Raw genomic sequence first — 16744 nt, forward strand, 5'->3', positions numbered from 1 at the left:
AGTGAGAGTGGTTAAACCTATGTAGGAACACAGCGTACTGCTCATCAACTACACCATTGTGATCTCCGGGCTCAACGTTCCCATTTGACGTACAGTTCACCGTCGACAGGGTCACATGTATCCAGTCCAGGAAATGCTACGATGAATTTTGAGAAGATGTGCGTTAATGACCTCTACTATGTTTTTCCTTACCGGCCTTCTTACACCATTTGGGCCCAGCCTTCGACTCGCCATAAAAACGTCTTCATCGTATTACGTTCTTGTAACGAATTTTTCCTCATGGAATTTGTTCTCAAGCGTTTTTCCAAGCCTCGTAAGTAATTTTCTGAAAACCAATATCTTCTCTTGGGAGCAGTTAGCTTCTTCTCGAAACTGTAATTATTAACTTTTTAATGTAAATTAATAAAATGCACACTTCTTAGAAACGAACATAAATAAAACTCTTTATGGGAAACTATTACAATATATCTGGGGAAAAATAAAAGTACTTATCTTCAAAAGAACTCTATGGAAACTCTTCTTGTAAAAACTTATAAAAATACATTCTAAAAGAATAACCTTCACGAAAAACAAAAAATCTTTCTTGAAAGACATCATGTTTACTCCAGTCATTGTTAATAATTTTATTTCCACTGTTACCATTTCGGCCTTAGGCCATTATCAAGTGCAGATGTTTTGTTGTCATTTGCTGTTATATACATTCGTAACGCTGCTAAGCAGTACGAGCACAGATGTCCATATATCGTGAAACAGCACAGTCTGTACATACGTATGTTCGTTCTACCATCACTAGTAACATTTGCACTAAACCAAAGCAGCGAACTACTGTTTACAGACCATTTACATAGGACTTTTCTGAAGTATAAAATGTCATGATTTTAGTCTGTACTGAGACTAGTCTGTACTTTAGTCAGTACTGAGAGACATTTCTAGAAAACTGGAGAAAAAATCGGACTATTCAATTGTAGTCACTTTTAATTAACAAGTGTTGGTAAGTTAAATAGTATCAAAAACCATTTGTGTCTCATGTAGCAGTCGTTATGTTAATAAGAGACGAACTGAGCCACAAACTAATCATCCAATCATAGCTACGATGGAGCGATGTGCGTGGCAGTCATGTTGATTTCAAAAAAACTTCTCTGGCGCGTGACCCAACGCCTTATGCACGTGGATCAACTGAGCAGCTAGCATGCGTTATGTGAAAACCTCATTCACGTATGTCAACAATTTCTGTGACATCACCTCATATCCCTATAGATTTTACGTCGCCTCCTAAGTAAGTGCTCACTGACTTATAACCTAGTTACCCTGTATAAAGAAGTGCACGACAAAAATAGTAAAGAAATGAGACATACGGGAAGGAGAAAAATAGTAATGTTCTAGTGCAACTCATTACTGATCGATTGCCTCCACCATTTACAAAGTAGGTAGAATGCACATACAAATACAAAAAAATAAAAAATCGAAATACATTGAAATACAAATAATTAAGTTTTACATGTGGAATGAAACTCTCGTACTTTTGAAGACCGCTGTTGTAGATTCCCATATCGGGCAGCAGCTCCTGGTTTGACCGCTTAGTACCCCCGGCTGTAGGTGTAAGACGTACACACAGAGTCTGTAATTTCTCGACAGATCATAGGATTAGTTTACTGGTAGCACGACACGTTACAGTGAACACTTTTGTCATATTTTGGTTTCCATCTTTTCGTCAGAAATACACCTTTTTATTAGGTGGGGTGCTTGTCTCTTTGTTCGATACAAAATTTTGAAAACTTCTCCAAGAGCTAGAGACTTGAAACTTTCAATATATCTCAGAAATGAATGAAAATCCTAAGTATCTTGAACTTGACACAATAGAAGTATCTCGACAACATCGGTACCGAAGTGCTTACTATGAACACCATATTTCTGCCAAACACTGCCACTGTGTATTGTGTATTCAAACGGGGACCTAGAAACGACGGAGAGTTTCGTCCAGCCGTAGTCCTCAGTGGTTCACTACCCACAAGAGGCCACAGTAGTCCACCCACCCCGTCGCTGCCCCACACCGAACCCAGGGTTATTGTGTGGTTCAGCTCCAGTTGACAGCCCCCGGGAACGTCTCATACCTGACGAGTGTAACTCCAAATGTTTGTATGGTAGAGTGCTTGCACAGGAATCACTGACATAGTGTAACTGAGCCGGAATAAGGGGAACCAGCCTGCATTCCCCGAGGCAGATGGAAAACCACCTTGAAAACCACCCACAGATAGGCCGGCACACTGGACTACGACACGAAGCTGCCAGGCTGATTCCTGTCGAGTACTGACACGCCTTCCCGCTCGGGAAGCAGCGCGATAGACCGCGTGGGTAGCCACGAAGGGAAACACTGCCACACTCCAAGATGATACTGCGACCATAGAAACAGGCAAGAAGGCAAAATACCATCTAACATCTTCCCTGACCTGAATATCCTCATTCAACTGTTATGAGGAGTTACAGAGCAGTGAGTGACGAACATGTTTCCAGCTCCAACATCACTGAAGCAACCCAGTGGCTGCCCAAGTTCAAATGGTTCAAATGGCTCTGAGCAGTATGGGACTCAACTTCTGAGGTCATTAGGGATACGTAGGAGGGAGCCATATACTGCTTGACTCTTCGGTGAAGGTATGTTCGAAACTTTAACCAAAGCCCGTACCGAGCTACTGAGCGTCTCTCCTGCAGAGTCTTCCACTGGAGTTTATCTATCATCTCCGTAACGCTTTCGCGATTACTAAATGATCCTGTAACGAAGCGCGCTGCTCTCCATTGGATCTTCTCTATCTCTTCTATCAATCCCATCAGGTGCGGATCCCACACTGTTGAGCAGTATTCAAGCAGTGGGCGAACAAGCGTACTGTAACCTATTTCCTTTGTTTTCGGATTGCATTTCCTTAGGATTCTTCCATTGAATCTCAGTCTGGCATCTGCTTTACCGACGATCAACTTTATATGATCATTCCATTTTAAATCACTCCTAATGCGTACACCCAGATAATTTATGGGATTAACTGCTTCCAGTTGCTGACCTGCTATTTAGTTGCTAAATGATGAGGGGCCTATCTTTCTATGTATTCGCAGTACATTACACTTGTCTACATTGAGATTCAAATGCCATTCCGTGCACCATGCGTCAATTCGCTGCAGATCCTCCTGCATGTCAGTACAATTTTCCATTGTTGCAACCTCTCGATACACCACAGAATCATCTGCAAAAATCCACAGTGAACTTCCGATGTCATCCACCAGATCATTTATGTATATCGTGAATAGCAACGGTCCCATGACACTCCCCTGAGGCACACCTGAAATCACTCTTACTTCGGAAGACTTCTCTCCATTGAGAATGACATGCTGCGTTCTGTTATCTAGGAATTCCTCAATCCAATCACACAATTGGTCTGATAGTCCGTATGCTCTTACTCTGTTCATTAGACGACTGTGGGGAACTGTGTCAAACGCCTTGCGGAAGTCAAGAAACACGGCATCTACCTGTGAACCCGTGTCTATGGCCCTCTGAGTCTCGTGGTCGAATAGCGCGAGCTGGGTTTCACACGACCGTCTTTTTCGAAACCCAGGCTGATTCCTACAGAGTAGATTTCTAGTCTCCAGAAAAGACATTACACTCGAACATTATACGTGTTCCAAAATTATGCAACTGATCGACGTTACAGATATAGGTCTATAGTTATGCACATCTGTTCAACGTCCCTTCTTGAAAACGGGGATGACCTGTGCGCTTTTCCAATCCTTTGCAACGCTTCGCTCTTCTAGAGACCTATGGTACACCGCTGCAAGAAGGGGGGCAAGTTCCTTCGCGTACTCTGTGTAAAATCGAACTGGTATCCCATCAGGACCAGCGGCCTTTCCTCTTTTGAGCGATTTTAATTGTTTCTCTATCCCTCTGTCGTCTGTTTCGATATCTACCATTTTGTCAACCGTGCGACAATCTAGAGAAGGAACTACAGTGCAGTCTTCCTCTGTGAAACAGCTTTGGAAGAAGACATTTAGTATTTCGGCCTTTAGTCTGTCATCCTCTGTTTCAGTACCATTTTGGTCACAGAGTGTCTGGACATTTTGTTTTGATCCACCTACCGCTTTGACATAGGACCAAAATTTCTTAGGATTTTCTGCCAAGTCAGTACATAGAACTTTACTTTCGAATTCATTGTACGCCTCTCGCATAGACCTACTCAGACTACATTTCGCTTCGCGTAATTTTTGTTTGTCTGCAAGGATTTGGCTATGTTTATGTTTGCTGTGTAGCTCCCTTTGCTTCCGCAGCAGTTTTCTAACTCGGTTGTTGTACCACGGTGGCTCTTTTCCATCTCTTACGATCTTGCTTGGCACATACTCGTCTAACGCATATTGTACGATGGTTTTGAACTTTGTCCACTGATCCTCAACACTATCTGTACTTGAGACAAAACTTTTATGTTGAGCCATCAGGTACTTTGTAATGTGCTTTTTGTCACGTTTGCTAAACAGAAAAATCTTCCTACATTTTTTTAATATTTCTATTTCCGGCTGAAATCATCGATGCAGTAACTGCTTTATGATCGCTGATTCCCTGTTCTGCATTAACTGATTCAAATAGTTCGGATCTGTTTGCACCAGAAGGTTTAATAGTTATCGCCACGTGTCGGTTCTCTGTTTAACTGCTCAAGGTAGTTTTCAGATAAAGCATTTAAAAATATTTCACTGGATTCTTTGTCCCTGTCACCCGTTATGAACGTTAGAGTCTCCCAGTCTATATCCGGCAAATTAAAATCTCCACCCAGAACTATAACAAGGTGGGGAAATCTATTCGAAATATTTTCCAAATTATTCTTCAGGTGCTGAGCCACAACAGCTGCTGAGCCCGGGGGCCTATAGAGACATCCAATTACCATGTCTGAGCCTGCTTTAACCGTGACCTTCACGCAAATGATTTCACAATTCGGATCTCCGTCAAATTCCTTCGATAGTATTGCACTTCTTATCGCTATAAACACACCTCCCCCTTCACTGTCCAGCCTGTCTCTGCAGTTTACATTCCAGTCTGAGTTTAGGATTTCATTACTGATTACGTCTGGTTTCAACCAACTTTCTGTCCCTAGTACTATATGGGCGTTGTGGCCGTTTATTAATGAGAGCAGTTCTGGGACCTTTCTGTAGACGCTCCTGCAGCTTACCACTAGCACATTAATATTGTTATTCCCTGTTGCGTCTCAGGAGGCGTCTTGTCGGGCCTAGGGAGGGAATTCTCTAACCTAAAAAAGCCCCATGGGCACTCCACACGTACTCCGCTACCCTTGTAGCCCCTTCCGGCGTGTAGTGCACGCCTGACCTATTCAGGGGGACTCTACATTTCTCCACCCGATAGCGGAGGTCGAGAAATTTGCACCGCAGCACTCCGCAGAATCGTCTGAGCCTCTGGTTTAAGCCTTCCACTCGGCTCCAAACTAGAGGACTTCTATCGGTTCTGGGAACGATACTACAAATAGTTAGCTCTGATTCCACCCCGCGAGTGAGGCTTTCCGCCTTCACCAATTCCGCCAACCGCCTGTACGAACTGAGGATGACCTCTGAACCCAGACGGCAGGAGTCATTGGTGCCGACATGAGCAACAATTTGCAGTCGGGTGCACCCAGTGCTCTCTATCGCCGCCGGTAGGGCCTCCTCCACATCTCGGATGAGACCCCCCGGCAAGCAGACAGAGTGAACACTGGCCTTCTTCCCCGACCTTTCCGCTATTTCCCTAAGGGGCTCCATCACCCGCCTAACGTTGGAGCTCCCAATAACTAATGAACCCCTCCCCCCGTGTGCCTGCTCGGACCTTGCTGAAGGAGCAGCCACATGTCCACTCTCAGGCAGAGCTGGTGATGCCACACGGCCAGCCTCCACTGTTACCCTCCGCCTCGTGCGCCGCGAACGCCGCTGAACCCGCCACTCCCCTTGGGGAGAGGGTGGCCCAACCGCGCCAGGTACCCGCGAAGATGTCTCGACAGCAGGGACAGTGGGTGAAGCATGTAACACCTGGGGTTAATAAATAAAGGCAGAGTAGGTTTTAGACGTTGTAGTCTATTCCCGCTTCAGTCGCTATAATTTCATGGAGCTCCGACAGGTGGGACGCTGTTAGCCTTCAAAGTGGCGCCTGGAACGGGGGTGCTTTCCAAGCAGAGAGCTGTAATTAGCTCTCTTTGGAGGAAAACCGGAGCATCTCAGATACTCAAAGCCACTTGCAATATGTCTATGGAGACCGAGCAGTGAAAATAAACATGGCGAGCCGTTTGGCGAGTCGTCATCATAAATAGGTCTTGCAAACCCTTCCGATATCCAGCTTGCTAGCCGGCCACACAAAGCTGTGACTACTGGCTTATTCGAGGTGACGTTAACGTGTTCGTCGAAGCGCAAACGAGCTTCTACTTTTCCATGATAATGAGAAGCCTCACATAAGTCTTTGCAGCCGAGAGATCTCACAGAACGTCATTGGACGCTTTCTTCCATCCACCCTACATCCTTGATCTCGCATCTTTCGACTTTCATCTGTTTGGTTCAATAAAGGATACACCCCGCGGGAAGCAGTACGTGGATGATGGAGAGGTTAATGATGCACCGAGACATTAGTCCCAAGATGGACCAGTATGGTGAAGCCATGCAGTTATACCGACCCTGCCAGCAACCTGGCGTAAGGCCGTCGAATAGAACGATGTTAAAAATCAGGGTTGTTTAGGTAAATGTGTAGGTATGATACGATGTATTGGAATCCTGAATAAAATCAACGTGCTTATAGAAAAAAAAAATTGCAGTACTTAGCGGCCCTCGTCCTGTACCAATAAACTTAAATGGTTGTGTCACAGGAGTATGTGGTACCCTCGATCGCGCAGCTTCGGCGCGTCGGCAGGGGTAGTAGGCCTGCCCCAACGAGGGCGCACGTGCCGCCGTCCGGTGCGGTCTGGCCTACCGGGCTTCCGCCCCATTCAGGCCTCAGGCCGGCCAGCGGCGGCTGCGCACTGGGGAGGGCCCGGCGCCATTCACAGCGCAGCGCAGGCCGGCGTCGCGTCGCTCACCAGTAGCGCGGCGTCGCTCTGCCGTGCGGGTCCTCTGCCTGCAGGCGCTCCACTTCCACTGCGCTCTCCTCCACCTCGCGGCACTGTGCGTTCTTCCTGTTGACACCTGTCGTCTGCGCCGAAGTACTGCGACGTCTCCAGACGTTTTCTTCGGGATGTTTCAAAAGTGTCTTTGGGCATCCTTCTACGATGTCAACGACACCGATGCAAGGTCAGCAAACATTCCAGTGAAATGTTAGTTCCCTTTCTCGGTCTCATTTCCTTAACAATCACACCATCCCTCTCCTTCTATCCCTCCCCCTCTCACTTTTCTCTCTACCTTTCTGTCTGTCACTATGCCTCATCATTTTTGCAATCGTTACAGACAAATGTAAGGTGCTACTACATCATGTTGCTACAATTTATTTCTATTCTGCTGTTATCACCCACATTACATTGATGTTATTTGTAATATTCACTCTGGTTTTGAAAACATATTAACCCTCGCAATGCCAGTGGATAGGTACTTTAAGTCCTCCCTTTGGAAAAAAATGTAATCTAGTAAGTTACTCTTGATTTTAAAAACTTGGAAAACATAATAATTGTTTTTACTTATCTTTTCTATCACATTCCATGTATATTTTAAATTTTTGGTTAAACATAACCCAAAAATTAATGTCTCAGTAGGGGATTCCCCTTCCCAAATAAATGTAGTATTCAGTACTTCGAGATTTAGGATCGTACTTGCACACTTATAACTGTTTAAAAATTATGTTGAAAATAAAATACAACAACAATCAATGAAATTTGCATTTTTTTAAATTCTTGTGGTAGTCATGAAGTTGATAGTACACATTATTGAATGTGCCTCGGCATAGCAAAGAATGTGCTAAAAGTAGTTTCAGGTTCTGAACCCTTAAAAAGCGTATTTTTGATGTAGTTTAACAACAGTTAATAAATTTTTTTTTAAAATTTTTTCGAGTGAACATAACTTACCTCATCCTGGTAACGCGTATTATGGAAAATGCCATCGTATTGCTAGGCTAATAGCTGTGCAACGATTCGCAATTTGCTTTAACTATTCAAAAATACGCCATTACGAACATCAGAAAACGAAAAAAACATTATTTCATATGACAACAGGAATGACATCTCAGAGAAATACCTACATGTAACAAATCGTAGGGATATGAAATGGAATGATTACATCGATTTAGTCTTAAGTAAGGCGAGTACAAGACTCAGTTGAATGAGTAGGATACTAGCAAAATGTTTCACGAAGGATATAGTTCACAAAGCACTTGATAAACATATTGAATATTGAGCAAATGTGTGGATCCCATGCGAAATACGACTACTTCGTTACAGTGAACATATATAAAGATAGGCAAAACGTATGGACAAACGTTTGATTGATCCATGGAAGAGAACGTGTAGATCATAATGATATTAAGTTATTGCGGCTTTCGTGCGACTTATTGACATATTACGAGTACGTGTTAGATTCTGTGTCAGAATCGAAATATCCCCCGAGAATCTACTGAAATAGTTTCCAGAACCAGCGTTAAAGGGTGAATCATTGAATGTACGACAGCTGTTACGCATCGGCCCTGTAGGGACTACGATTAAAAACTTAGACACGTTATAGCGTGCCCAGAACTGTTCTTTCAGAGCGCAGTTTTAAATATGCGTCGACTGATTTGGTGTTTGTTTTGCTTAAGTTCAGGAGTGATTACTACAAGTTACAAGTCATATAAACACATCACAATCGCAAATGAATCCGTTTGTATATAGGTGTAGATAAGATTTTCACTTAGGCATGTTTTGTGTGTATAGAGAAATTTTAAAATTTGATTTGTTTGGACGCTGTTACATATCACCACATTTCCTTCGGTCAAAGATTAGTATTATTATAATGTATTTGTTAGTATTCTACGCTATTAGTCACATTATGTTGATATGTAAATGTTCCTTGGGCCCTTTCCCAGCATGAGATTAAACAAACTCTAGTTTGTATAGTTCTATTTTAGTTGTCATTTCACAGGTATTGTAATCAGTGTACACACAAGGCTAAATGTGAACGCAACAAACAAAAACAGCATCTTCAACATTTACCACGTAATTATATAACTGTTTGCAGTCGAATAGAACAAACGCTTCATAATAGTTCTGTTGCTAATAAGATCCAGGTAAGTTTTAAACATTAGGTTATGTATGAAATCTTTGCCTTTCCTTCATTTTGGAAGGTGACACCCTCTCGCAAGATCCTACAGCATATCATAACTTAAATAATCTGACTTTCGGCAAGGGACAGACGCTTTGTCATAGAGTTAGTAAAGTTGTAAGAAAAGTTAAATACAGTTTGTGGAAGTTTTTTCTTCCAAGCCCCATGTATTGACAGCGGTCGATGGTTGCACACCCGTCGAATATTTCACTCAGGACTATAACGTACTCTCATATCCATCACAATGTGAAGTGGCCTTTCTTGGTATAAAAGAGACAATCTTCAGTGAGAGCACAGCAACTTGTTAAATTGCGATCTACCACCTAACAAACAAAGAGTGTTACCCTTAATATATATGCATCACTTTTCATAAGTAATATTTGCTTGGTGAGATATATACGATATTTATATCGTAGCAGTTACGTTCCTCAAAAATGTTAGACGTAACTGGCACGTCTACGAGCCAACTAAAAAAAAAAATGATAAGTGTTTTTAATTAATATTTGGGAGCAACGACAATGCCGATAGCCATTTTTCTTAAACTCTCTTTAGGTGCAGATAGCTTTTTTGTTGTTTTTGTGTTTTGTTTTATGACCTTAAGGTTGTGTTTCTACGCCGAGGAGACTTCAGATAGTAAAATTCTCGTATCATGAGCAGACCATTTCGCAATAAGAGTGGCACATTTTCGGCAGAGAGAACATGTATTGAGCCTCCTTCAAATAAAGTTCTGTATACACCATAGCGTGCGAGTGAAATGGCGCTGCAATTCGACACCTATTCCAAAGCTAAAAAAAAAAAAACGACACAGAGATTAACATTGAAAATCTGGCCGTATGTGGACCAAATACAGTGTCGCGTCCTATCATAGTGAAAGGGCGCGAACAGTTTGACAAACGTCGTACAGACACAGGTGATGCTGATCGGGAAGCAAAGCCATCGGTATCAATCACACACCGCAGTATCCACGTAATAAAACGATTCGTAACAATCGCACAATATCCAAAGATGATAACATTCACACGGCGGTTTCGAATAGCTCAGCAGCCAAGGTGCGGGTTTCTATCCCCAATGAACTGAATCATCTGTAGAACTTACCGACCGTTATTTACAGTGATTTTGATGAATACACTGAAAAATAGCGCCATGTACCTTGCTGTTTTGAAATACACTCCAGCATTCAGTAAGAGTTACTTGACCTGACATAATAGCGTGTAACTTAATTTCTGAAGTCTCCTCGTATGAAAATGGAATGTTACGATGCTGATTTATCTTATGACAACAACCTCAACAATGTGTCACAGAGTATGTTGAGCCAGCACGTAAGCCTGAAGTACCTTAACCTTTCCGTCATAGGTACTGCTTTGCCATTTCGTTACCACATTGGACACACAGTAGTAAATACATAGCTTGATTACTGTATGGCACAGTCGGAATTTCGACTCTCTCGAGTGAATCGTTCATAAGCTGTTTAATGGACGCAGTATAGCAGTTCACCCAACAACACAGTAGAGTCAAATAAAGAGCTGTAACATCAGTACTTCATTTAGAAAGGGGAAAAAAGTTGTTTTGTAACTTCCATCCTGTAATACAAATCGTCGTTAACTGACGACATACTTTATCAGAGCCACAGAATATCCACTACAGGTGCAAGTAAGAAACATATTCTGGCACAATATCTCAATTTACTGAATTAGTATGAGTGATTATTTCTGTTTAACACAATCGGTCTTGAACTGAGTATGAAAATGAGAGTACACCGTAAGCTGATGTAACTACACTAATGATCAATAGGATTCGTGCACCGCTGTTTGATGCAGTCTTGGTCACTAGCATGGCGATTTCTTGGGTATAAATACGCTACAAGTCGCTTCTTTCGATATCAGACACGATTGTATAACCATTTAATGATGAGACTGTGGTGGTAAGAAAAATAGTTGTTACAATAAATTCTCCTGAAATCTAAAAGAAGCGACTGCTTGCGTATTAGTATCTAAAAATAGAACGCCAGTTAAAAAAAACAATTTTCATCTACACTCCTGGCCATTAAAATTGCTACACCAAGAAGAAATGCAGATGATAAACGGGTATTCATTGGACAAATATATTATACTAGAACTGACATGTGATTACATTTTCACGCAATTTGGACGCATAGAACAACCACCTCTGGCCGTAATAACGGCCTTGAACGCCTGGGCATTCAGTCAAACAGAGCTTGGATGACGTGTACAGGTACAGCTGCCCATGCAGCTTCAACACGATACCACAGTTCATCAAGAGTAGTGACTGGTGTATTGTGTCGAGCCAGTTGCTCGGCCACCATTGACCAGACGTTTCCAATTGGTGAGAGATCTAGAGAATGTCCTGGCTAGGACAGCAGTTGAACATTTTCAGTATCCAGAAAAGCCAGTACAGGACCTGCAACATGCGGTCGTGCATTATCCTGCGGATATGTAGGGTTTCGCCGGAATCGAATGAAAGGTAGAGCCACGGGTCGTAACACATACGAAATGCAACGCTTGCTGTTCAAAGTGCCGTCAATGCGAACAAGAGGTAACCGAGACGTGTAACCAATGGCATCCCATACCATCACCCTGGGTGATACGCCAGTATGGCGATGACGAATACACGCTTTCAATGTGCGTTCACCGCGATGTCGTCAAACACGGATGCGACCATCAGGATGTTGCAACAGAACCTGGATTCGTCGGAAAAAATTGTCATTAGTGCACCCAAGTTCGTAGTTGAGTACACTATCGCATGTGCTCCTGTCTGTGGTGCAGCGTCAAGGGTAACCGCAGCCATGGTCTCCGAGCTCAGAGTCCATGCTGCTGTAAAACGTCGTCGAACTGTTGGTGCAGGTGGTTGTTGTCATGCGAACGTCCCCAACTGTCGACTCAGGGATCGAGAAGTGGCTGCACGATCCGTTATAGCCATGCGGATAAGAGCCTGTCATCTCGACTGCTAGTGATACAAGGCCTTTGGGATACAGCACGGCGTTCTATATTACTCTCCTGAGCCCACCGATTCCATATTCTGCTAACTGTCATTGGATCTCGACCAACGTGAGCATGAATGTCACGATACGGTAAACCGCAATCGCGATAGCCTACAATCCGACCTTTATCAAAGTCGGAAACGAGATGGTACGCATTTCTGCTCCTTACACGTGGCATCACAACAATGTTTCACCAGGCAACGCCGGTCAGCTGCTGTTTGTGTATGAGAAATCGGTTGGAAACTTTCCTCATGTCAGCATGTTGTAGGTGTCGCCACCGGCGCCAACCTTGTGTGAATGCTCTAAAAAGCTAATAATTTGCATATCACAGCATATTTTTACTGTCGTTTAAATTTCGCGTCTGTAGCACGTGATCTTCGTGGTGTAGCAATTTTCATGGGCAGTAGTGTATAAACTATATATCGAAAATAGTCTACATGCGACGAAATGCACGCCCAGCACCATAAAAGGAGGCTGTCAGTAATGTGTTGTCAGTATAGAAGCAGATTAATTCGGCCAGGAGAGCCCAGTGATTCATTAGGTGGACCATTCTTTGAATATTTTCTTAGTTCCATCAAGGATATATCAGCCCTTCCAAAGCAGCCCAAGTCGACTGCTGAGTATTGATCTGTGAAGCGGAACAGCGAAGGAACCACCACAGCTAAACCGAGACCAGAAGACCTCTTTAACTGATGGACAGGGACTATCGAGCATTACGTGGGAAGGTTCTAAAAATCGCACGAAATCAGCCGAAGGAATCACTTGTGTGTTAGAAATTAGTACCAGCATTCCAGCTACCTCAGTACTTGTGCGTATTGGATTAAAAATGATGACGTATACTGTTCTAGCAGCTCGTCATAAAGCACACATATCTCCAGTCAGCGCTAAAGCGACGCCTGAGGTCGCGAGTAAAGGTAGCGATAGACGCTACTGGGCTGTGGATAACAAGAAACTAGTGACTTGGAATGACGAATCACACTATATCCGGAGGCAGTTCGACGCAAGGGTCTGTACTGTGTATTGCTTCCAGTGTAGTGTCACGTGGGGGGGGGGGGGGGCATGATTGAGTTAATATGACGAATATCTGTCATAAAGCAATATTTGTGAGGTAGTTGTTTGTTGGCAGTATCGTTCCTGAAGTGGACTGGCCTACCATAAGTCCCGACCTGGACCCAGTGGAAGACACTTGGGATGAGTTAGAACGTCGACTTCGCTCAAGGTCTCTGCGTCCAGTCTACCCTGACTTCAGATCTCGAAGAGGACTGGGATGCCGTATTTCCACATGCATTCTGAAATTTTTCTGAAAGCTTCCCCAGCAGAGTAAAAACCGACATAAGGGTGAAGGATGAACACATTACATACTAATGGCCACCAGTAGCTGACCGGATACTTTGATCTGATAGTGTATTTGAGAAACGAGAACTATTTTAACTGTAGCACGTTTGTTCGAATATACAAGTAGTCAACTGAGAATGACGTTTTGGAGGAATCAACGAGAATCTTACTAAATTAAGTAACTGTAAACTGTCACTACACTGCAGAAAAAACCTTTTTAGATGTTTCGTGATAGAAGGGTTAACAGAACTCGGTCATGATAACAGATTTGCGCTTAGAAATTCACGTACGACTAGAACACATTTCCGTGACTTTGTTCCCAACCTACCAAATAAATGTAAAATGGTTGAGAGATTTAGCATCTTTGTCGGAAGAAAAGCGACTGAAGTCTCACCCGCCCTTATTCATTTAGATTGTACTCTGTTTCAGTAGCTTATTTCGTGGGATTGTTTCTTTCCAGTCGATAATTTCTGCCGTCCGCTGTGGCCTAGCGGCTCTAGGCGCTTCAGTCCTGCCTCGGGCTTCGATGTGTGTGATGTCCTTAGGTTAGTTAGGTTTAAGTAGTTCTAAGTTCTAGGGGACTGATGACTTCAGATGTTAAGTCCCATAGTGCTTATAGCCATTTGAGCCATTTTAGATAATTTCTTAGAGCATTCGAGCTGAAAATGTATATATGATCAAAAGATAGTGATTTTTCAAAATTTTACTTTATTTCATGATCAAACAACCCGTCTGTTATATTATATTTTACTTGATAATCGATTTTCAACAAGAAATATGATACTAAGATAGCCTTGGCAGAGCCGATCAGATTTGTTCTTTAAGATAACGCAATGCTTAAAAGGTTCTTACCTCTGTAAGGGAACCACAAAGCACGCCAGCCGCCCATAAGAATTTTTTTGGGTCTCATTGGTATGTAATTATTCTCAGTACGTAATTTAATGCTAATGTTTCTACATGGTTCTGCGTACATTCACTCGTTAGCAAATATTTATCCACACTGGAAAGTACTGTCAACAGTTTACAAAACTTGGTTGGTTAAAGCGTGCTAAAGCGCTGCATGAACACTAAAGCCCAGGTTACGGAAACTGAGAAAGTAAACATTAAAGGTAGATTACGTGGGCGTCTGCTGCAGAATGAGGATAGCGGCGTGATTTATTTACACCTTCTGGAATCTGCGAAGCAATAAAATACCTCGCTACTGCATATGGAATGTGCCGGCCAAACTCAGCACCAAAAGCCATATTGAGTTAATGTATGAGTTTAAAACAATTTTCATTCGCTTTAAAGGACGAATATCCCTTCGGAATAGTTACAGTGAGAGGATTACCATAACATCCATTAGGAAAATTTATATATCAGTTTAGCACAAGTTTATTAAGGCTAGATGTCGTTAGTAGCCGCTGATGACTTTCGCGTGAGAGATGCGTGTTCATAGGGTCTAACTCGTTACCCTTGCACACTGATAGCGTTAATTTAAGACAGAAATGACCATCAGGTTCGTGAAATCAATCAGTCGGCTTCATGGTTTAGTTAATACGGAGCGTAAGTTTTTGGATATGCTCATATATAAAACTCCATTTCCTCTGACGGTTATACGACAGAAAACGGTTCTGTCATACGTGAAGAGGAAGTATAAATCATCACATACAAATATCGACGGCTGCAGTTACTGCCGAAATTTCATGTGAACCGTCATATCTCAATATCCAATTACGCCACCACGTTCAGGAATCACGTTCTAAGGAAAGACAGAATGCAAGACTTTTGTTTGTTTTTGACAGGTAGCAGCATCTTTCGATAATTTTACAGTAATCAGCGGTCAACTACACTAGTGCTCCCATGGCTCTTAACGTGAAATTTTTTCTACTATGCGTCGTTGGAATCATCTGCCATGAAAACCCAGCTCGTTATTATTTATTCTTGTAACCACACAGAAGTGCCAAAGAAATTGGCAAATGCATGCGTATTCAAATACAGAGATATGCAAACTGGCAGACGCGGCGCCGCGGTTGGCAATGCCTATACGAAGTATAGGAAAAGATGTGTCTGGCCCAGCTGTTAGTTGGGTTACTGCTGCCACAATGGCACATGATCATGATTTAAGTAAGTTTGAACGTGGTATTACAGTCGGCCCGCGAGCGATGGGACACAGAATCTCCGAGGTAGCGACGAAGTAGGGACTTCCCCGTGCGACGATTTCACGAGTGTATCGTGAATATCAGGAATCGAGTAAAAAATCAAGTCCCCGATAACGCTGCGACCGGGAATATATCCGGCAAGAACAGGACCAACGATGACTGAAGAAAATCGTTCAACGTGATAGAAGAGAAACCATCCCGCAAATTTCTGCAGATTTCAGTTCTGGGCCATCAACAACTGGCAGCGTGCGAACCATTCAACGAAACATCATTGATATTGGCTTTCGGAGCCGAAGGCCCGTTCGTGTACCCTTGATGACTGCATGACAGAAAGTTTTATGCCTCGCTTGGGCCTGACAACACAGACATTGGACTGTTGATGACTGCAAACATGTTGCCTGGTCGGACAAGTCTCGTTTTAAATTGTATCAACCAGATGGACGTGTACGGGTATGGAGACAACCTCATGGATCTTTGGATTGTGCACGTGAGCAGGGGATGTTCACAGTGGTGGGGGCTCTGTAATAATGTGTGGCGTGTGCAGTTGGAGTGATGTGGCACTCCTGATACTTCTAGATGCGACTCTGACAGGCGACACTTCCGTAAGCATCCTGCCTGATCACCTACGTCCATTCATGTCCACTTTGTATTCCGACGGACTTGGGTAATTCCATCAGGGCAATGCGACACCGCACACGTCCAGAAGTGCTACAGAGTGGCTCCAGGAATACTCTTCTGAGTTTAAACACTTCCGATGACCACCACACTCCTCAGACGTGAACATTGTTGAGCATATCTAGGTTGAATTGCAGCGTGTTGTGCTCAATTCCCTCGTACTCTTACGGATTTATGGAAAGCCATGCTGGATTCGTGGTGTCTGTGCCCTCTAGCACTACTTCACACATTAGTCGAGTCCTTACCAAGTCGTGTTGCGTAACTTCTGCGTTCTCGCAGGGACACTACAGGGTATTATGCAGGTGTACCAGTTCCTTTC

The sequence above is a fragment of the Schistocerca gregaria genome, chromosome 1 (assembly GCF_023897955.1).
Source record: "Schistocerca gregaria isolate iqSchGreg1 chromosome 1, iqSchGreg1.2, whole genome shotgun sequence".
Classification (NCBI taxonomy): Eukaryota; Metazoa; Arthropoda; class Insecta; order Orthoptera; family Acrididae; genus Schistocerca; species Schistocerca gregaria.